The sequence below is a fragment of the Crinia signifera genome, unplaced genomic scaffold (genome assembly GCF_055691185.1).
Source record: "Crinia signifera unplaced genomic scaffold, ASM5569118v1 HAP2_SCAFFOLD_79, whole genome shotgun sequence".
Lineage (NCBI taxonomy): Eukaryota > Metazoa > Chordata > Amphibia > Anura > Myobatrachidae > Crinia > Crinia signifera.
The window spans coordinates 119,549-143,173 of NW_028142697.1; the positions used below are offsets into that span (position 1 = coordinate 119,549).

Below are 23,625 nucleotides of genomic sequence, written 5' to 3' on the forward strand. Positions count from 1 at the left end.
ACTTAGGATTATGTACCACCGAAGAAGGACGGTGAATGTGAGACACCCAGCAGCAGCCGTCCCTATGTGTTCAGAAGAGGGATCAGGACCCAGGATTCCAAGACTGTGCCTTAACCTCACTCATTGATAAATGAGAGAGACAATGACCATAAGATCCTGAAACTCACCAACAAAATCATCCAGCTGCTGACCGGAGAGGTGACTGCTGGGAATAGGTCATTATACAGTAACACCTGGGGAGGTGACTGCTGGGAATGGGACATTATACAGTAACATCGGGGGTTGTGACCAGAGAGGTGACTGCTGGGAATGGGACATTATACAGTAACACCGGGGGATATGACCGGAGAGGTGACTGCTGGGAATGGGGTATTATACAGTAACAATAGGGGATGTGACCAGAGAGGTGACTGCTGGGAATGGGACATTATACATTAGCACCGGGGGATGTGACCAGAGAGGTGACTGCTGGGAATGGGGCATTATACAGTAAAAATGGGGGTGTGGGGGGGTGTGTGTGACCGGAGAGGTGACTGCTGGGTATGGGACATTATACAGTAACACCGGGGGGATGTGACCAGAGAGGTGACTGCTGGGAATGGGAAATTATACAGTAACACCGGGGGGGATGTGACCAGAGAGGTGACTGCTGGGAATGGGAAATTATACATTAACACCGGGGGATGTGAAGGAGAGGTGACTGCTGGGATTGGGACATTATACAGTAACACCGAGAGATGTGACCGGAGAGGTGACTGCTGGGTATGGGACATTATAGAGGAATGAGGCATTATCCAGTAAACCCAGAGAGGTGACTGCTGGGAATGAGGCATTATACAGTAACACCGGGGGATGTGACCGGAGAGGTGACTGCTGGGTATGGGACAGTATACAGTAACATCAGAAGAATGTAACCAGATAGGTGTGTGCTGGGAATGGGACATTATACAGTAACACCGGAGGATGAGACCGGAGAGGTGACTGCTGGGAATGGGGCATTATACAGTAACACAGGGGAATGTGACCAGAGAGGTGACTGCTGGGAATGGGTTATTATACATTAGCATCGGGGGATGTGACCGGAGAGGTGACTGCTGGGAATGGGGAATTACACAGTAACACCGGAGAGGTGACCGCTGGGAATGAGGCATTATACAGTAACATCGGGGGATGTGACCAGAGACGTGACTACTGGGAATGTGGAATTATACAGTAACACCGGGGGAGGTGACTGCTGGAAATGGGACATGATACAGTAACACCGGGGGATGTGACCGTAGAGGATACAGCTGGGAATGGGACATTATACAGTAACACCTGGGGATGTGACCGTAGAGGATACAGCTGGGAATGGGACATTATACAGTAACACCGGGGGATGTGACCGGAGAGGTGGCTGCTGGGAATTGGGCATTATACAGTGACCCCGGGGAAGTGACTTGAGAGGTGGCTGCTGGAAATGGGACACTATACAGTAACACTGGGAGATGGGACTGGAGAGGTGACTGCTGGGTATGGGACATTATACAGGAATGAGGCATTATCCAGTAACCCCAGAGAGGTGACTGCTGGGAATGAGGCATTATACAGTAACACCGGGGGATGTGACCGGAGAGGTGACTGCTGGAAATGGGACATTATACAGTAACACTGGGGGATGTGACCAGAGAGGTGACTGCTTGGAATGGGGAATTATACAGTAACACCGTTGGAGGTGACTGCTGGAAATGGGACATTATACAGTAACACCGGGGGATGTGACCGGAGAGGTGACTGCTGGGTGTGGGACAGTATACAGTAAAATCAGGGGAATGTAACTAGAGAGGTGACTGCTGGGAATGGGACATTATACAGTAACATCGGGGGATGTGACCAGAGAGGTGACTGCTGGAAATGGGGCATTATAGAGTAACACCAGGGAATGTGACTGGAGAGGTGATTGCTTGGAATGGGACATTATACAGTAACACCGGGGGGATGTGACCAGAGAGGTGACTGCTGGGAATGAGAAAATTATACAGCAACACCGGGGGGGGGGGGGGTGGGGGATGTGACCAGAGAGGTGACTGCTGGGAATGGGAAATTATACAGTAACACCGGGGGATGTGACCGGAGAGGTGGCTGCTGGGAATGGGGCATTATAAAGTAATCCTGGCGGATGTGACAGAGAGGTGACTGCTGGGATTGGGACATTATACAGTAAAACCGGGGGATGTGACCGGAGAGGTGACTGCTGGAAATGGGACATTATACAGTAACACTGGGGGATGTGACCAGAGAGGTGACTGCTTGGAATGGGGAATTATACAGTAACACCGTTGGAGTTGACTGCTGGAAATGGGACATTATACAGTAACACCGGGGGATGTGACCGGAGAGGTGACTGCTGGGAATGGGACATTATACAGTAACACCGGGGGATGTGACCAGAGAGGTGACTGCTGGGATTGGGGCATTATAGAGTAACACCGTTGGATGTGACCAGAGAGGTGACTGCTGGAAATGGGGCATTATAGAGTAACACCGGGGAATGTGACTGGAGAGGTGATTGCTGGGAATGGGACATTATACAGTAACACCGGGGGGATGTGACCGGAGAGGTGGCTGCTGGGAATGGGGCATTATAGAGTAATCCTGGCGGATGTGATAGAGAGGTGACTTCTGGGATTGGGGCATTATAGAGTAACACAGGGGGATGTGACCTGAGAGGTGATTGGTGGGAATGGGAAATTATACAGTATCACCAGGGGGATGTGACCGGAGAGGTGACTGCTGGGAATGGGAAATTATACAGTAACACCGGTGGATATGACCGGAGAGGTGGCTGCTGGGAATGGGGCATTATACAGTAACCCTGGCGGATGTGATGGAGAGGTGACTGCTGGGATTGGGACATTATACAGTAAAACCGGGGGATGTGACCAGAGAGGTGACTGCTGGGATTGGGGCATTATACGGTAAAACCTGGGGATGTGACCGGAGAGGTGACTGCTGGGAATGGGGCATTATACAGGAGCACCTGGGGATGTGACCGGAGAGGTGACTGCTGGGAATGGGACATTATACAGTAACACCGGGGGATGTGACCGGAGAGGTGACTGCTGGGAATTTGGCATTATACAGGAGCACCGGGGGATGTGACCGGAGAGGTGACTGCTGGGAATGGGACATTATACAGTAACACCAGGGGATGTGCCTGATTGCTAGAGAGGCCGTCCTGCCGAATACCGGTTCCCACCGTTTCCCCTCCCTACAATGCAAGGGGATGTGTAACAAAGACACTTGCCCTCGTATTCCACTGCTGCAGGAGAAATCCTTTGATGGTTGGCGACCATGAAAATATTTCTCCTGCCTTCACAAATAAGTCAATCTCAGTGCTGGATCATGAATAGTCAAAGTACATGACCGGACACACTGATACAGCTTTCACATCTCAAAATGCAGGGTCGCACCGGGACTTTGAAACGGTTCAGTCCCGGCCAGGGCCGTCCTAACGGGATGCAGTTAAAATCCCGGTGGTCGGGATCCCGGCGTTCAGAATCCCGACCGCCGAAATCCCGACACTTTCTCCCTCCGTGGGTGTCCACGACACCCCTGCAGCGAGCCCGCAAGGGGGGGCGATCCACGTGCCCCCTTTGTCAGGATTTCGGCGGTCGGGATTCCGGCGTCGGGATTTTGAACGCCGGGATCCTGACCGCCGGGATTTCGTACTGAATCCGTCGTAACAGCAGTGTAGGCCCCTGGGCAAAGCAATGCACTGGGACCCTTACCTATTCTCCCCTCCTCAGAAAAACTCTAAAGGTGCCCATACACATTCCAATGCGGCGGGTGCAATGTGTACTTTGAGATGCGTGCTCCCGCGGCATCTCATCGCACTGTACAAAGTATGTGCTGCACATACTTTTTGTACTTGCTTTTCATCGCATTGCATGCACAACGCATGTACAAGGCATGCGATGCGTGCTATTTAAGCTCAAAATGCACGCCCGCATCAAGACGTGTATGGGCACCTTAAGTCAGAGAGAACCTGAGAATTCTGACTGGGAAGTGCAATTAACAGGTCAGATGTGGACTGCTGCTTTGAAGTTGGATATCTCCATTTCCCCAGGGCCGATTTTCAAAATTCTGGTATCCCTGGAAAAAGGGGATCCTCAGCTATCAGAGTATGGCCCTTATACACCTGGGGCCCCAGAGCAAGTGCCCATTAAGCCCATACGAAAAGACCGCCCTGGTCCCGGTTCGCTGACGTCATCCGGGGGCGATTATGCTGTGTACACACGGGGCCGATAGGGGCTGAAATCGCTGGGAATATGGTCGCTGAGCGACCATATTGCCAGTTATTGGCGTGTGCACCAGCGATAAATCGCCGGGTGCGCGCTCCCGTTTTCAGCCCCTGAATGGTCGCTGGTCGGAGGAGCATGCTCCTCCGACCAGCGACATCCCCTGCCTCTTCACCCAGCAGTGTTTAAATTTTCATCTGCGACCATCTCTGGTCGCAGATGAAAACGGCACACTGGGCAATAGGATTGCTGAGCAATATATTGCTAGCGATCATATTGCCCCGTGTGTACGCATCTTTATTCCTAACAATTTTGCAGCACCCGTCATCTTGAAACGTGCACATGTCCCTTTGATGATGAATTTACAAGACTGCCTAATTAGAGCAATAATTGATATTTGCGTGGAGATTAATAACAGTATTACAGACACACATGCTATGACCGATAACACACACGTAACAGACTTATTTGAATTTTTTTTTTAATGCATCACATTTATCACTTTTCACTTATGTTTTTAATATTTCGCTGTCCTTAATAAATGAATCAATAAAGGTCATGTTTTAGCCAATTCTCTGTTTCTTGGGTCACTTTATTAATGTACCTATAATATTAATCAGAACATTAATATATGCTAACCTAGATTGCCCCTTGTAGGAATACTTTCTTTGCTTCCAAGTCTAATACATATTCCTGGGTGCGCCTCCCCCATTACCAATTGATACTTAATATAGTAATGCAGGGGTGAGATAGCTATACCAATTACAGGCCGTGCGGATTGATAACCTCTATCTATTAACCTGTATCAGCGATATCAGATGGTCGACAGTCATCAGGTCGACATACTGCAAAGTCGACATGGGTCTAGGTCGACAGGTCATTAGGTCAACATGGTCTAGGTCGACTGGGTTTTTCACTGGATTTTTGGGGGTTTTTTTGAGCCGACATGTGCCGACAGGCGGAATTTCATGCCCTACCATCCACTAGGGCAGGCGTTCCCAACCACGGTCCTCAAGGCACACCAACAGTGCAGGCTTCAGCACAGATGGATTAATCCAAATCACAGGTACTAATTAAGTCACCTGTGCTCAAGCCTGGATATCATTAAAACCTGTACTGTTGGTGTGCCTTGAGGACCGTGGTTGGGAATGCCTGCACTAGGGTGTGGTGGGAGAATAACATAGAGTGCCAAGCACAGCCAGACATGCGAGGGGATGCGGTGCACTTAATCCTGTGTCCATGTTGACTGTGTCGGCATTCGGGTAAAAAAAAAAAGTACAAAACCCCATGTTGAGCTAGACCATTTCGACCTAATGTTTTTTTGGACCAAATGACCTGTTGACCTTGACCCATGTCGACCTTGCAGTATGTTGACCTAATGACTGTCGACAATCTTTAGGTCGACCATATGATCCTTACCTGTTTCAGCAAGGAGTGTGAGGCCAATTTCTCTCCAGGGAATGGAGAAATATCTGTGTTTAGAGCCAGACTAGAATCACGTCTGTCTGTACGGGTTGCCCGTCAGGCCGCGCCTGCAGACAATAGATCGGGTATCATTTTTTTATATTTTCTATGTATGTTTGACAAAGGCCATACACTTCATTGAAGGCGAAGATCCGCAGACGAAGGCCAGAGCATACAGCTAATTGCTGCCGATCCTACTATTAAAAAAGAAAAAGGAATGTATTGTATACACAGAACATCAAACATGCCTTCCAACTTTTACCAATAGATCAGTGGGACCTGCATGCAGCTGACCCTGGAAAGGGGCGGGGCTATGTGCAACGGGGGCGGGACCGGGCATCGAGGCCCCGGGTTTTCCATCTTCTTTGCCAGCGTACCCAGCCCCGTCTCTCCTCGCTGCGCACGGCACCTATCCAGCAATCACCGGCTGCTCCACAAAGCAGAGCAGCCATGATCACCTCCCCTCAAGGGACATCAGGGCAGGCTCCAAATAGCGGGACCATACCACTGTAATCAGGACAGTTGGGAGGAATGCTATAAATACATTATCATGTAGCGCCTATTATTCCTGTTGTCCGACTCTACCTGTATGACTACATGTGAAGGAAAACACAGAGGCTGCTTCTTTTGCCCAACGTTTGGGAATTTATGATATTTTAGTTTTCGGAACTTGTCTCCTGTCCTACATAACAGTTTATAGATGCTGTGACCAGGGGTGAGGATCATTAAGTCGACAGTAATTAGATCTATTGGTCGGCAGTGAAAAGGTCGACACATGAAATAGATCGACCTGGTTTAAATTGACGCAGAAAACGGTCGACACAATCCAAAAGGCTGCATGAAAAAGGTCAACACAGGAATAGGTCGACATGAGTTATTAAAGAAAATAGTGTATGTGGAAATCTGCTGACACGGGCACTGTATAAGTGTACAGCGACACGGACACACAGCTCCAATTTCTATTCACTTTTTCCTTATGCACTTTTTTAATTTTAACATATTTTGCTGTTTTGTGCCAATGAATAAACTGTATATTTAGAACAATTGGTCTGTACACAGACTCCGTCCTGCCCCCACTTATTCCTCCTGGTTGTATATGGTGGCTAATTATTAATATTATGTAGTTTGAGCAGAAAATATTGTGGTATCAGTGGATGAGTCAAAAACTCAGGCTGCTCCCGGATCCGAAGGCGCTACACCCCACGCCCCTAAAACAGCAGACACTGGAGGAGGATTCGAACCCGTGGTGGCTCAGCCTGAGTGTCTGTCCCAGACGCTGAACTAACGGTACACGCCACTGTACCAGCCACTCATACACGGACTGTCCGTGTATCTCGTAGCTACAATGCAGTGACGTCATTCACGCTGTGCAGCACCATCGCCACCTATTGGCAGCTGCTGGAACTACACCGGGCACACAATGCATCGTCACCACTGCTGCTCCCCCTACATGAGCACTCTGCCGGCTGTTCTGATGGAGGCAGTCACTGACTGGGACGCCATGGACGCTCTGCCCCTGCGTAGAAGTAGCGGCTGGTAATCAGGCTTGCCTACCCTCCTGCATTCAGCGGGAGGTTCCCGATTTTTGCATGAGCCTCCCGCTGCCCCGCAATCCCCCTCCTTCCTCCTGGTTTTTTTGTAAGCCTCCATTGAATTTGGACTGCGCATGCGCGCGTCCTGAACTGGCGGGGGGTGGGCCCTGTATCGGGAAGTCGCACCGCTGGGTAGTTGTTGGTAGCGCCGGGGGCCGAGCTGCTGGGCACACAGACAGGAAGTCCAGACTGTCTGTCTGTGCACTGGGAGAAGGAGAAATAGCAACCGGGGCTTCCTGAGGCTGGCCCCGCCCCCACACTGAGGCTCCTCCGTGTGTGTCAGTCCTGCAGGCTGCAGCTGCTCTAGTCTCACAGCTCCTCCCTCGTCTTCTGCCTGTAATGTGATGACTTCCTGCACTGCCTGGAAGGAAGAACACAGCCAAGTGAGTGCTGTGGGAATGGGGGCTGTATATAATGTGTGTATGGGGGGGGGGTCAGGTGTGTGTGTAATATAACGTGTGCTCACTGGTTGTGGGGGGTCTGTGTATAATTTAGTATTGTGCAATGTGCTGTGTGTATTGAGTGCCATATGGGGGAGGGGGCTGTGTATAATGTACTATGTTGTATATGTGAATGTACTGGGTCCAATATGGGGTGGGGGTGTATAATGTACTGGGTATTATAATGTACTACGGTGTGTTATATGGGGGGCTCCTGCTTTTAGCCCAAGCGCAGTGCCAGTATTCCCCAAAGCTGCCCCCTCTTACAATGTGGATTGCGCATGCGCAAGTTTAGAATAAATGGGGATGGGGAGTGAAAGGATAGCTGGTAGTCCTGTGGGAAGAACACAGCACGTGGCCCCTCCCCAAGCAGTGTGTCAGTCACCATGCTTACAGGCTCACATCCCACTCCTGACACCCCTCCCTCACAGGTTCCCCTCTCCTAACTTTCTCCTCACATCCCCCTGACCACCTACCCACTCCACAAATGTATCCCTCTCCTGCTGACTCTCATCACATCCCCCTTTACCCCCGGCACTGAGGTTACAGCCTCTGCTTCGTCTATTTTACATGTACATTCTTCATTGCTGTCTCCTTTCCCAGGACATGACTCCGGCATGGACGCAACTTGGCAGCAGTTCCTCACAGTCACCTCCATGCTGCCTGGTTAGTGCTCTCTTCTGCCCCATCTCCGACTGGCAGGGGTGGCGATACCCCTTCTATCGCCGTCCCCGCGACCCCCCCTCCCGTCCTCCATCGATCTCCTCCTCCCCCTGCAGGTGTCACAGCAGGGAGGACATCCGGCTGCAGGGGGAGGAGGAGACGCAGAGGGACACTGACAGCCGCCGGGATGTGACGGAGACCCCCGCAGACCACATTACAGGTATCGCTGGGGTCTCCGTCACCGCAACCCGATGCCAGCCGCATATGTTAGTACATATGTGGTAGCATCGTGGCGGCTGGCAGGCGAGGGGCAGTGATGTACATTAATACATCCCTCCCTGGGCCAAATGTACTAAGCTTGAAAAGTGATAAGATGGAGAGTGATAAACCACCAGCCAATCAGCTCCTACATGCCATGCCACAGTTTGAGAAATGACAGGTAGGAGCTGATTGGCTGGTGGTTTATCACTCTCCATTTTATCACGTTTCAAGGCTTAGTACATCTCACCCTCTATCCCTGACATCCTTTTCTCTCTTCCCCCTCTCTATCCTGGACACCCTCTCTCAGCCCTTTCTGTCTCTTCTCTCACCTCCTACTCTCCTCTCCTTTTCATCCCATCTCTATCTCCGTCGCCTTCTCACTCTCACCCCCCCCTCTCTCTATCCCTGAGACCCTCTCTCTATTCCCTCTCTCTCTCAATCCCCCATCTCTCTATCCTTGACACCCTCTCTTTCTCTCCCCCTTCTCTCTCTTAGCCCTCTATCCGTTACACCTTCTCTCACCCACTCTCTATCTGTGACACCCTCTCTATTCCTGACATTCTCTCATCCCCTTTCTTTCTTTCTTCCCTCTCTCACAGCACCTTTCTCTATCCATGACACCTTCTCTCTTATCCCCCTTCTCTATATCCCTGACATCATCTGTCACCCCCTTCTTCTCATGCCCCTCTGACACCCTCTATCACCCCATTTCTCTCTTCCCTCTCTCTCAGCCCCTTTCTCTGTCTGTGACACTCACTCTCTCTTTCACCCCAATTATATAATCTCCAGCAACTCTCAGTCCTGGGAACTCTCTCTCTCTCACCCTCTCTTTATCCTTGACACTTTCTCACTCTTTCTGCCATTCCCTCACTTTTCCTGACAGCCAAATTATTTATATCTTATCTTTCACACACTCTGACACTCTCTCATTCTCCTCCTCACGTTTCCTTCATTTACATACCCCCCCCCCCCCTGACATTCTCTATCTCTCTCTTTCGCGCGCACACGCACACACACACTTTCTCTCTTTCACTTCTCTCTGTTTGTGCCTGATTCCCCCTGTCTCATATTCTAATAGGGTGAGACCTGCAGAGGAGATGTCTAGTTTAAACCCCCCCAAGGTGCCCTGTTTAAAAAAAAACAACAACCACAAGTCTACCAAATGTATAGCATGTCACATATACTCTATATAATGATGTATATGTCAGTATTATGCTCTGCTGTGTAATGTCAGCATTAGCCCTCATGTGTTATGTCAATGTGTAGCCCTGCTATGTGATGTCAGTCATGCTGTGTAATGTAGCTGTGATGTCAGGGAGTAGCCCTTCCGTCTAATGTAGCTGAGAGATCAGTGTGTAGCCAGTACTGCGCTTTGTACTTTCGTTTTTATGTGCCGCTGCAGGACACACCACTTGGTCACAGTAGACACACCCATATATGGAGATAGACACACCCCTTGGGTAGATTGTGACACGCCCCCCTCAAGAGTGCTCTGCACAATGCCTTTCAGTGCAATCTATAATCTCCCTGAAACTAATTTTCAAAAGTAGGCAAGTATGTGGTAAGTGCACATGTGCAGAACACCCCCTGAGCATTGAGCAACCTGTGGGTGAGGACTGGAGCTCAGTCTGTATGTTGGTCATGTATGTGACTCCCACAGGGCTGCTGCATGGTGCTCCTGGGGATATCTATGTGTATGGGCATACCAGTGTATCCTCAGCAGCGCTACTCTATGGCTCCGGTTGTAATATCTCAGCCCCAGTGCTGTCTGCATTATTATACACTGTATATTATCTATCTGCTTTCCCAAAGTGTGACACAGGTGTATATAGACCAGATTATAATCTATGGGAAGCCTCTGTGTGTATACTATATGTTCTCTCTCTCTGCTGCAGTAGCTATGCGCGCTTTGCTATGTTCTATGATAATAAACACATGTGAGTGTAATGGTAAATATGTGCCCGGCATGCCAATGTGGTGAGATACAGGTGCGCCAAACCGTACAGGCTAGCAAACTGCACGTAGCCATTAGTGCAGATGTAGGATAACTGGGCATACTGTATATAGGCTGGGATCACTGCTGCGTTCAGGTGACACCAAGTACATGTCACCCGCCGGGATTGCTTGCTGGATGGTTATACAGGGATTATTGTCACATTAGTTATACTGTAGTCTAAAGTGTATACTGTATTATCTACCATCCTAATGGGGCATACACACAGGGGGCGGGATGTACTAAAGGGAAAATGTGATAAAACGTGGGTTTTACCGCATTTTCCTATGTACCATTACCCGTCCGCCCCATCTCCGCCTGGCAGGGTATCTCCACCTCTGGGTGGCGATACCCTATAGATGCCTATGGGCTTCTATCGCCGCCCGCCTTCCTTGCGACCCCCCCTCCCATCCTCCATCGATCTACTCCTCCCCCAGCAGGTGTCACAGCCGGGAGGACATCCGGCTGTAGGGAGGAGGAGGAGAGGTAGGGGGACACTGACAGCTGCCAGGATGTGACAGAGACCCCCGCACACCACATTACAGGTATCGCGGGGGTCTCCGTCACCGCAACCCGATGCTAACCGCATATGTTAGTACATATGCGGTAGCATCGCGGCGGCTGGCAGGCGAGGGGCAGTGATGTACATTAATACATCCCGCCCAGGGGGATATGAGGCTTATTTCTAAGTGATCTGACTAGATCGCTTAGAAATGAGAAAAGGATCACTCCACGTGTATACCCTCTGGTGATGACGATTGCGCGGTCCCGCGCGTCGCTGTTGCCTGACTAGATATACACTGCATCCAGTTATAAATCTAGTCATCGCCAGTGTTCTCACACCAGAGAACACTGGCTGTGACAGATTGTTCAGCACACAATGCTGAGCCATCTGTGCTTAACTGCAAACTTAGCGCAGAGGCTCACTTGCACTGTGTGTGCACAGCTTTAGGGATGGACGTCTTTGCAATTGATGACAATAGTGCAACTGCCCATTGATTGTGGCATACTATGCAATGGATGACCATCAATGTTTTTACCTATTGATGGTGATCCATTTTCTTTGACTGATTGGATTGTGGGCCAATCAAAACATGTAGGCGGTGCTTCATGAGTGTTGGGGCAGAGCTATGCTGGTGGTAAGGGTTGCTGGTCTTACTGTACTGCATATTAAAATAATAATAATAAAAAATATATATATAATTTATGTAAGGTGCTAAACAACATATAATGGTGATTCAATTGTTTTGTGCACCCGTAGCTCTTGCCTAATGTAGTGGGAGCTAATGAATTGTTCGCAGCACTTACCCTGGTCTTGTCGGCTGCATTTTTGCGCCCTAAATAAACTAGATGCAGCTTATTGCCCTACTGTGTGTGAAGGGTGCGAGGAGAAATTCAGGTGAGGTGCAGCCTGGGAGTCGGGTCACCAAACAATTGACTTTGATTTTAAAGCTCGTTTGTCACTGAGCGTATGTTGCAGGCATGTCCAAAATGTGGCCCTTCAGCTGTTTTGAAACTACACATCCCAGCATGCCTTGCCATAGTTTTAGTATTTCCTAATAGCAAAACTGTGGCAAGGCATGATGGGACTTGCAATTTCACAACAGCTGGCGGGCCATAGTTTGGACATGATTGGTGTATTGGGTTCGTTAGCTGTTCACTAGCCTTTTGCACAAACCACTTTGGCACATATGGAGATGTAATCTCTTTATTAGTGTTTTTATTAGTCTTGCACTCTACTATTACATATAATGCATGCCTTGACACCGTTTCACCGTTCGTGACACCCAAAATGTCGTTAAAATATTTGTTCCAACCAAATTGTTGCTCGGAAAATGTCCAAACTTTTTTTTATTTCTTTACATTTTTGAAATACACAAAATGTTAAAATTGGATGTCAATTTCTACTTAATTTCCTTACATACAGGGAGCAACTTCTATCAGTCACCCCACCTTGACAAAGTGCCCAGCGAGGCATGAAACGCGTTGGAGACTTAAGGAGAGGAGTTTCCGGTTCCGACCTTGAGGTGAGAGGTCGAGGCATGTGAGTGCTCCGTTGCACCTCCACCCCTGGCCTCCTACCTGGTATCCCCCTCCCGATATTGAAGCAGGACGCCTGGCCACGAACGCAGCAAAGGCGCCGGCGAGAGCACCGCACATTCCAGGATGCCTTGGCTATGGCGCCGGATGTGCGTCATCTGACCCGGCAATAGCCTCACACAGCGCGGCTCCGGCTCCGGCTCCCGTCTCAAGCTTACCCACAGCATACAGCTAACGAGGGGAAGCCATATGGATGCCATTAGACGGACCGAGTGATACCTGTAACCCGCAGCCTGCACGGATCCACGCAGGCGTCTAAGCCATAGCCTGCAGCCTTTCTTTGCCCCGTGGAAATTGTTGCAGCACATTATTAGGGACTACCTGACTGAGGGACATCTGCAGCCTGCACGGATCCACGCAGGTCCCTGTGCAATAGTCTGCAGACTGCACTTTGTTCTTGGGCTCTGCTCTATGGACTGTGTTATACTGCTAATGAGATGAAGTTTATGAAAATCCCCTGCTTGCCTGAATGACACCTGCTGCTTACACGGACTTACCTAGGCCCCTGTGCAATAGTCTGCAGTCTGCTCCTGGCCCTGTTTCATGGACTCTGCTACAGCATACTGTTATTGAGACGAAGTGTTCTAGAAACCCCCTGCCTGCCTGAGTGACATCTGTAACCCGCACGGATCCACGCAGTGAATTGGGGCTGTGGAAATACAGCTACTCCCCTGTCGTGGAGGGGTCTCCTGAGGGGTCACTGGAATACTGGAGGACACCTTAGAAGTGGAACTGACTGGTAGCAGTGTGGGGTAAGAACCTGTGACATGCTTAAAGGTACTGCTGTAAAGTAAATTAATTTTGATCCCTAAAGAAGGGAAAAAAAAAAAAAAAAGGGGCTAACAGTTGAGCAGATTGGACGCTGCACAAAATCAATTCTGGCCCCCGTGTATTTCTGACTGTGGGATAAAGTGGACAAAGGGGTAAATAACTTTTGTAGTTGCCTTTAAAACTTGTTCTTAAAAACCTTGCCCTCAAGATACCCCTGTTGGAAAAAAAAAAAAAAAAATATAAACAGAAACATATTGGAGAGATCTCGCCTCCATAAATTGGAACCAGATAAAATTAAATGGTGCGCTGACCCCCCTATATGGTACCAATAACGGATGGAGAAATTTCTCTCACCTCAGATGCCGAGGGGATCCCAGAGAAATCGTGCCCTTAAATTGCAAGCTACAGCAGAAATGGCTGCTATAACTAAGACACAGCAGGAGAAACAAAATAAGCAGGAAAAGACACCCCGCTTAAGTACTCAATCTCTCCATACCCAGTCTGTTTCCCCAGAAAGAAACCCTCACGTTACGTATGCTGAAGTAGTAAAAGCAATCCAAGAGACCATGGCTCCGTTGATGGAAGCACAAGCAGCGAAACTTGACGTGGCCATACAAGATATCACAGGGCAGCTTAAACAAATAGCGCACGTACAGCAAGTTACTGAAGTAAGAATGGGGGAACTATTTCAAGATGTCGCCACGCTTAAGGAAACTACCCCTGTTCTCCAAAATAAATGTCAGGAAATGCAAAGTAAAATTGACAGTTTGGAAAACAGATTGAGAAGAAATAATTTAAGAATTGTGGGGCTAGATGAAAAATTTAAAGGCCCTGAACTTAATAAATTTCTTCAGAATTCGCTGCCGGAAATATTAAATATCTCTGATACATGTCAAGGTATGGTGGTGGAAAGAGCCCATCGTTTGGGCCCACTGAAAGAAATACCAGGGAGTAGACCCAGAGTGGTTATCTTTAGATGCCTCAATTTTTTACATAAAGAAGCCATATGGGTAGCATCAAGAAAACACCATGACCTGATGTGGGAAAACTCAAAGTTACTGATATTTCAGGACTATTCAGTGGAAGTAGCACGAGCCCGCAAAGAATTTGCTCCAATCTGTACAAAATTATTTGAAGCAAAAAGAAAATTTGCATTAATGTACCCCGCCCGATTGAGAATATTCGAAGGAGACAACATTAAAGAATTCTCACTAGCGTCAGCAGCAGATAAATATGTGACAGAACAATTCAGCAACGCCGCTCAGGGATCTGAGAACTCTGCAAGCTCATAAATATGAAATATATGTGAAGAAGGGATGATCTCCACTCCCCCTCATCCGAATATGTATAATCATGTTTAAAAAAAAAAAAAAATCTATTTGGAAAAAGGGGGTGATGGGAGGGTGGGGGGGCATCATATACATGTACATATATAAGTATAAATTGATTAAGGTGTGTAAGACAGGGGCAACATTATAACTTAGGTTAAAGAGCTGGAGAAAGTTAGAATGAGTTATAAAAATAATATTCCTCCCACCAGCACATTTATGTGCAATAGATTGAAATATGTCCTTGTGAAATGGATGAATTGGTAGGAGGTAAATATTAAGTATTAAAGGCTAATAAAAAGGGGGTATATATAGAAGGAGATGGTTTGAGCCCAAGTCAAGGATGGCTGACGACGCACTCAACTAAAGATAAAAAAAAAAAAAAAAAAAAATGTACAAAGGGAGGGGTGAAGGGGGCAGGGGGAGATGGGGAGTGGGGGAGGCTAGGAGGCTTACAGGCTATTAGTGAAAATTGTATAACTTTTTAGCTTGTTTTTCTTTTTCTTAAGTTTGAACCCCGGAAGTTAACAATTTAAATAGTAAAACATCTGTGTTGAAATACATCACAACGCGGATGCTTAGGATATATGTGAAATGTATGTGTGTTATTTCCCTATGGTTTGTACGTCAATTTCCCTTTATGTATCCCTTAGCCAGGAGGAGGGCACTTAGTAAATATGACACTAAATAAACAATGAAGAATTTTAAAATTGGTACGCTGAATGTGGGGGGATTTAATACCCCGGTAAAACGTAGGAGAATCCTGACATATCTAAATAAAAAAAATTTGGATATAGTCTTCTTACAGGAATCACACTTAATACCCCAAGAGATACAGAAATTAAACATTTTGAAATGGTTAGTATTAGCCGCAGCTACATATAATTCTAAATCACGAGGGGTAGTGATCCTGATAAGAAATACTATAGAACATGAAATTGTATCGGTTGATAGCGATGAGCAAGGAAGATATGTTATCATAAATGTAAAATTGGAAGGAGAATTATATGCCATGTGTAATATCTATGCTCCAAATGTTAATCCTCAAGCTTTTTACACTGCTCTGAACAAGAAACTTAATCTCTATAAAAATCAAACATTAGTGGTGGGAGGAGATTTCAATGTGGTTGCGTCGAATATTCTAGATAGAAGTACACCCTCAAAAAAAAGAAAACGGGCTGCTGAAAACATAATTACTACGCTATGTGAAAAATTTCAATTGGTGGACACCTGGAGGGCGTGTTACCCAGTAGAAAGGGAATATACATGTCTTTCAGCAGCTCACGGGTCCCTATCTAGGATAGACTATATTTTAACCTCCAGACGTCTATTCCCTAGAATAACTGATTCTAAGATAGAAACAATAAGTATATCTGATCATGCTTTATGCTGGGTCCAGGTGGTCACTAGGGTCGATAGAGGCCCAATTCGGCAATGGCGCTTTCCAGCATATTTGGCTAATTCTGTACAGTTCAGGGCTATGCTGGAAATAGAATGGGAGGAGTATAAAAAAAATAATGTAGAGACAGAGGTAGAGGACCCGCTATTATTTTGGCAGGCTTCCAAAGCGGTGATGCGAGGAATAATAATATCCTATTGCAAAAAAAGAGAAAAAGATATGGACAGTAATTACCTGGAAGCACAGGCTAGATTAACCCAGTCTTATCAAAATTTTAAAAATAATCCAATAGCTGATACAAAAGCAACATACTATAAAGATAAAACAACATTTGAAAAAATTCTAGGAGGCATAGAAGCCAAATATAGTTTCCAGAGGAATAGTAAATTCCATCGTTTTGGAAATAAGGCGGGAAGATTGCTGTCACACCTCCTTGTAGGAAGACATCCTCCTTCCATTATAAAATCTATAAGAGGAAGGGATGGTATCCTGAGGAGGGGAAATGGTGAGATATCTAAAGTATTTCACGACTTCTACTCCACACTATACTCATTACCTGAAATAGATAAAGGAGGAAAGGAAGAATTTTGGGCTAAAATTAATATACCTGGCATCACAGATGAACAAAAAGAATCCCTTATAACCCCTATATCCCTTAAAGAAGTCCTGAGTACAATTTCAGCATTAAAAACAGGAAAATCTCCAGGCCCAGATGGGGTAACAAATGAATATTTTAAAATATTAGCTCCAAAATTGGGCCCCCCATTAGTGGCAATGTTCAGAGTAATTATGGATGGAAAGGCTCCCCCAAACTATTTTAACTCATCAATAATAAGAATATTACCTAAGGTGGGGAGATATATGGAAAATCCTGGGTCATATAGACCAATATCCTTACTAAACACCGATTACAAAATTTTTATGAAAATTCTTGCTGATAGATTAAAATTAATACTTCCATCCATAATTCATCCGGACCAATCAGGTTTTATATGGGGACGCCAAGCAGTTGTTAACATCCGGAAAGTAATAGCAGTAATGGAGTGGCTCAGGGCCCATCCCGCCAGGGAGCAGAATGCGATTCTCTCCCTGGACGCGGAAAAAGCCTTTGATTTAATTACATGGGACCATTTGTTCGAATCACTAACCAGATTTGGTGCTCCGGTCCAATTTATTGACTGTATACGTCTGCTATACGGAAAAGCGTTTACCCAGGTGATCAATAACGGATACTTGTCTCAACCGTTTGAATTGAAGCGGGGGACAAGACAAGGATGTCCATTGTCTCCACTCCTCTTTGCCCTCGCCTTAGAACCATTGGCCATAGCTTTGAGAGCTTCCACAAATTATAAAGGTGTAAGGGTAGGCGGAGAGGAGGTTAAAATGGCACTCTTTGCCGATGATATGTTACTGTTCATAGCAAATCCCTCAAAAGCTATCCCAGAAATAGTATCCCTGATAGAACTGTTTGGATCTTTTTCTGGGTTTAAGGTTAATTACAATAAATCGGAACTAATGACTCTGACAGAGAGAGAGAAGCCTATATTGATAGGCTCCCCTCTGTCCCAGTTTTCTAGGGTAAAACATACAATGAAGTACCTGGGTGTACTAATCCCCCCATGCATAGCAGACGTGTACTCAGTCAATTTTAGACCGGTAATAGCAGAAATATCAGCCCTACTACATAGATGGACTACCCTGCCCCTATCACTCTTGGGAAGAGCAGCAGTTATTAAAACAATTGCATTCCCTAAACTATCTTATCTGCTACAGATGATCCCAATAAACCTGTCTAGGCAGGACTGTATAATTGTAAAAACAATATTCTCCAAATTTCTGTGGGCAGATAAGAAACCAAGAGTAGCATATACTAAACTGCAGCTGCCTAGGAGTGAGGGGGGGCTGGGGATACCAGATCCATTAATATATAGTAGAGCCGTTAGCTTCAGATATATAACGGATTGGTGCTGGAGGCAGTCGAAATATACAAATGGAGCGATAGAAGAGGCATTATTTGCACCCTATTCTTTGGCAGCCTTAATACATACACCTAGGGGAAAGCTTCCGTCACATATTATTAATAATATATTGCTTAGAGACACGTATAAGGCATGGAAGGATACAAATAAAAAGATAGGAAGGTCCCCTTATGTTTCATGTTTTATTACTTTTTGGGGCAACCCACAATTTGTACCAGGACTGGAAAACCCTCAGTTTCTAGAGTGGAAGGAAAAAGGCATTTCAGCCATAAAAGATGTCTTCGATCCAGGGGGATATATTAGATCTTTTCCAGATATAAAGGAAGAATATAGTTTACCACAGTCACAATTCTATATGTTCCTCCAAATAAGACACTTTATTCATTCCCTACCACCTGTGGGAGTGGAGGAAATGAATGAAGACCCAATAGGAAGCATTCTTCAATTGGCTCATAAAACTACCTATAGATTAAGGTATTATTATACGAAGGCATGGGTAACAGAGGGAGGGAAAAAATGGATGAGAGCAATAAAAAGTTGGGAGGGAGATATAGCAGCAAACCTACAAGGTATGATAATTTTGAAACAATGCCAACAAACATTGAAATATTTACACACTGCTGTACTCCAAGAGGTATATTTGAAGGTACTATATAGGGCTTATATAGCACCAGCACAGAGAGCTCATATGGCCATTGGAGAAACAGATGCATGCGTGAAGTGTGGCCAGAGAAAGGCTACATTCTTTCATAATTTTTGGCAATGTGGCAAAGTGGCAATATTTTGGAATAAAATTATAAACTTTATAAATAATACATTTAATCTAAGGATTAATAGAAATCCTAAGGTATGCCTATTATCCGTAATGGATGAATGGGACCTGGGAAGAAGGAAAAAAATCCTAACTCCAATATTGACGATAATTCTTGGTATAGCAAAAAAAATGATCCTAAATCATTGGATTAAACGCTCAGCTCCAACCATACTGGAGACTAAAAACTTCCTACTTAATATCCTATATATGGAAAGACAGGCAACCCTACCGGATATAGAGACAGGGGTGATACGATTCTATAGAAAATGGGGTTCATATATTGAAACCCTCCCTCGGGAGTTACAAACTCAAATTTTGCACATGTATGAGAAGACAGTATGGTCAATGACTAGACAATTAGGAAATGTAGAAAATCGAGATAGTGCCCCCAATAACTGAGATATAATGGTACCATAAGGAAAGGTGAAAAAAAAAAAAAAAAAAAATTAAATAAATAAATATAGAAGTTAAGGAGATAAGGATCCTCAATGGCTAAGGGGATGAATATATTAGGGAAGTGTTTGTTCGTACATGTCATCTATGTAAATGTATGTTTTAGTTATCCCCATGTCAAAATTCCAACTCTGGTAGAATTAGAATATAGTAAATAAAGCGACATATAATATGGTTGAAATACCCCATGAGGGTAAAAGTTAAAATAAGACGGGCAAGGGTTGGTTAGGTCTTTACCTTTGTTCTTTCTTTCTTTTTTTTCTATATATATACAGATATTCTTCTTCCTGGTTATTATAAAAAAATACATACGTTCGAAAAATAGGAGGAGATGGATACAAAAAAGTGTACAAAGTGAATAAAAGAAAATGATAGGAAGGAAAGGGGAAAAGAGAAATAGGGCAAATAGACCCCCTGAAAGGGGAAAAAGGAGGGAAAATAAAGAAAAAGAAAGATGGGAAAAAAAACCTATAGAAAGTTGGTCATATGGAAAAAAAAAAAAAAATGGAAGAAAGAGGAGGAGGGAAGGGGGGAAAAACACTAAAGGGAGGGGAAGGGAGGTGAGGGGGGGGATGAGAGGGGGGAGGGGGCGGATAAGTTCACTATGGGCCAATCACACAAATCACAAGAAAAAAAAATATGAAAGAGGGGGGAGGTAAGGGAGGGGATAGGAATATAAAGACACATAAGTAAACACTTCTTAAACACAATATACACCAGGCCCCAGAATAAAATAAATAAGATGAGCACAATCACACATCACATAAAAAAAAAAAAAAAAATATATATACAGATACACACTGAAACCCCCAACCTATAGAAGGGAGAAATAGTAGACCAAAAGGTAAAACAATCCCACCTTTCTTGTTCCCCCTAGGGGAGATAGACCCTAAGGGAAAATATGGATATATATGATGCCGCGTAAAGATATGTAAAATATGTCGATCAAATTTAATATGAGAGAATGGAATATATGTGTTAAATGTTAATGCAGAATATGCATATTTATGTTATGTGATTATATTGTGAAAAAATACCAATAAAAAAGAATTAAAAAAAAAAAAAAAAAAGGAGAGGAGAAGCCGTCTTGCTGCTGCCCGAAGTACCGACACGCCAGTCGCTGACGTCAGCAAGCCGCGTCCTGGGACCAAAGCCGCAACAGAAGATTCCACCCAGAAGCGGACAGCAACTGAGCTGAGGAATACCGCTGCCTCTGTAAGGTTAGGGTTAGTAGGGACAGCTCGACAATCTCCCTCTCTCACCTCACATCCTCCAAAAGGAGTGTAAACATTATTTTACTAATACATTTTTACTTTACAGGTGTCACTCGTATAAACTTATCCCAGCGCTCTTTTTTACCCCTCAGAACCTTTGCATTTATGAGAGCTGCTATACCATCAGTGCAGTTGATTTAACTTTTTCTCCTCACTTAGGATTATGTACCACCGAAGAAGGACGGTGAATGTGAGACACCCAGCAGCAGCCGTCCCTATGTGTTCAGAAGAGGGATCAGGACCCAGGATTCCAAGACTGTGCCTTAACCTCACTCATTGATAAATGAGAGAGACAATGACCATAAGATCCTGAAACTCACCAACAAAATCATCCAGCTGCTGACCGGAGAGGTGACTGCTGGGAATAGGTCATTATACAGTAACACCGGGGGAGGTGACTGCTGGGTATGGGACATTTCACAGTAACACCGGGGGATGTGACCGGAGAGGTGACTTCTGGGTATGGGACATTATACAGTAACACCGGGGGGATGTGACCAGAGAGGTGACTGCTGGGAATGGGAAATTATACAGTAACACCGGGGGGGATGTGACCAGAGAGGTGACTGCTGGGAATGGGAAATTATACATTAACACCGGGGGATGTGAAGGAGAGGTGACTGCTGGGATTGGGACATTATACAGTAACACCGAGAGATGTGACCGGAGAGGTGACTGCTGGGTATGGGACATTATAGAGGAATGAGGCATTATCCAGTAAACCCAGAGAGGTGACTGCTGGAAATGAGGCATTATACAGTAACACCGGGGGATGTGACCGGAGAGGTGACTGCTGGGTATGGGACAGTATACAGTAACATCAGAAGAATGTAACCAGATAGGTGTGTGCTGGGAATGGGACATTATACAGTAACACCGGAGGATGAGACCGGAGAGGTGACTGCTGGGAATGGGACATTATACAGTAACACAGGGGATGTGACCAGAGAGGTGACTGCTGGGAATGGGTTATTATACATTAGCATCGGGGGATGTGACCGGAGAGGTGACTGCTGGGAATGGGGAATTACACAGTAACACCGAAGAGGTGACCGCTGGGAATGAGGCATTATACAGTAACATCGGGGGATGTGACCAGAGACGTGACTACTGGGAATGTGGAATTATACAGTAACACCGGGGGAGGTGACTGCTGGAAATGGGACATGATACAGTAACACCGGGGGATGTGACCGTAGAGGATACAGCTGGGAATGGGACATTATACAGTAACACCTGGGGATGTGACCGTAGAGGATACAGCTGGGAATGGGACATTATACAATAACACCGGGGGATGTGATCGGAGAGGTGGCTGCTGGGAATGGGGCATTATACAGTGACCCCGGGGGAAGTGACTTGAGAGGTGGCTGCTGGAAATGGGACACTATACAGCAACACTGGGAGATGGGACCGGAGAGGTGACTGCTGGGTATGGGACATTATACAGGAATGAGGCATTATCCAGTAACCCCAGAGAGGTGACTGCTGGGAATGAGGCATTATACAGTAACACCAGGGGATGTGACCGGAGAGGTGACTGCTGGAAATGGGACATTATACAGTAACACTGGGGGATGTGACCAGAGAGGTGACTGCTTGGAATGGGGAATTATACAGTAACACTGTTGGAGGTGACTGCTGGAAATGGGACATTATACAGTAACACCGGGGGATGTGACCGGAGAGGTGACTGCTGGGTGTGGGACAGTATACAGTAAAATCAGGGGAATGTAACTAGAGAGGTGACTGCTGGGAATGGGACATTATACAGTAACACCGGGGGATGTGACCAGAGAGATGACGGCTGGGAATGGGGCATTATAGAGTAACACCGTTGGATGTGACCAGAGAGGTGACTGCTGGAAATGGGGCATTATAGAGTAACACCGGGGAATGTGACTGGAGAGGTGATTGCTTGGAATGGGACATTATACAGTAACACCGGGGGGATGTGACCAGAGAGGTGACTGCTGGGAATGAGAAAATTATACAGTAACACCGGGGGGGGGGATGTGACCAGAGAGGTGACTGCTGGGAATGGGAAATTATACAGTAACACCGGGGGATGTGACCGGAGAGGTGGCTGCTGGCAATGGGGCATTATACAGTAACCCTGGCGGATGTGACGGAGAGGTGACTGCTGGGATTGGGACATTATACAGTAAAACCGGGGGATGTGACCAGAGAGGTGACTGCTGGGAATGGGGCATTTTAGAGTAACACCGTTGGATGTGACCAGAGAGGTGACTGCTGGGAATGGGGCATTATAGAGTAACACCATTGGATGTGACCAGAGAGGTGACTGCTGGAAATGGGGCATTATAGAGTAATCCTGGCGGATGTGACAGAGAGGTGACTTCTGGGATTGGGGCATTATAGAGTAACACCGTTGGATGTGACCAGAGAGGTGACTGCTGGAAATGGGGCATTATAGAGTAACACAGGGGGATGTGACCTGAGAGGTGATTGGTGGGAATGGGAAATTATACAGTATCACCAGGGGGATGTGACCAGAGAGGTGACTGCTGGGAATGGGAAATTATACAGTAACACCGGTGGATATGACCGGAGAGGTGGCTGCTGGGAATGGGGCATTATACAGTAACCCTGGCGGATGTGACGGAGAGGTGACTGCTGGGATTGGGACATTATACAGTAAAACCTGGGGATGTGACCGGAGAGGTGACTGCTGGGAATGGGGCATTATACAGGAGCACCGAGGGATGTGACCGGAGAGGTGACTGCTGGGAATGGGACATTATACAGTAACACCAGGGGATGTGCCTGATTGCTAGAGAGGCCGTCCTGCCG

At 46.3% G+C, this 23,625-nt stretch overlaps 1 long non-coding RNA gene across 1 annotated transcript in view; it reads left to right on the forward strand.

Moving 5' to 3' along the window:
- The first annotated feature begins 20,159 nt into the window (after positions 1-20,159).
- The window catches only part of LOC146056311 (uncharacterized), a 488,478-nt gene continuing 485,012 nt past the window's right edge, over positions 20,160-23,625 (forward strand). Inside the window, exons 1-2 of the long non-coding RNA XR_014469129.1 lie at positions 20,160-20,757; positions 20,971-21,162. This is a non-coding gene — a long non-coding RNA (uncharacterized LOC146056311). The remainder of the gene's footprint in view (positions 20,758-20,970; positions 21,163-23,625) is intronic.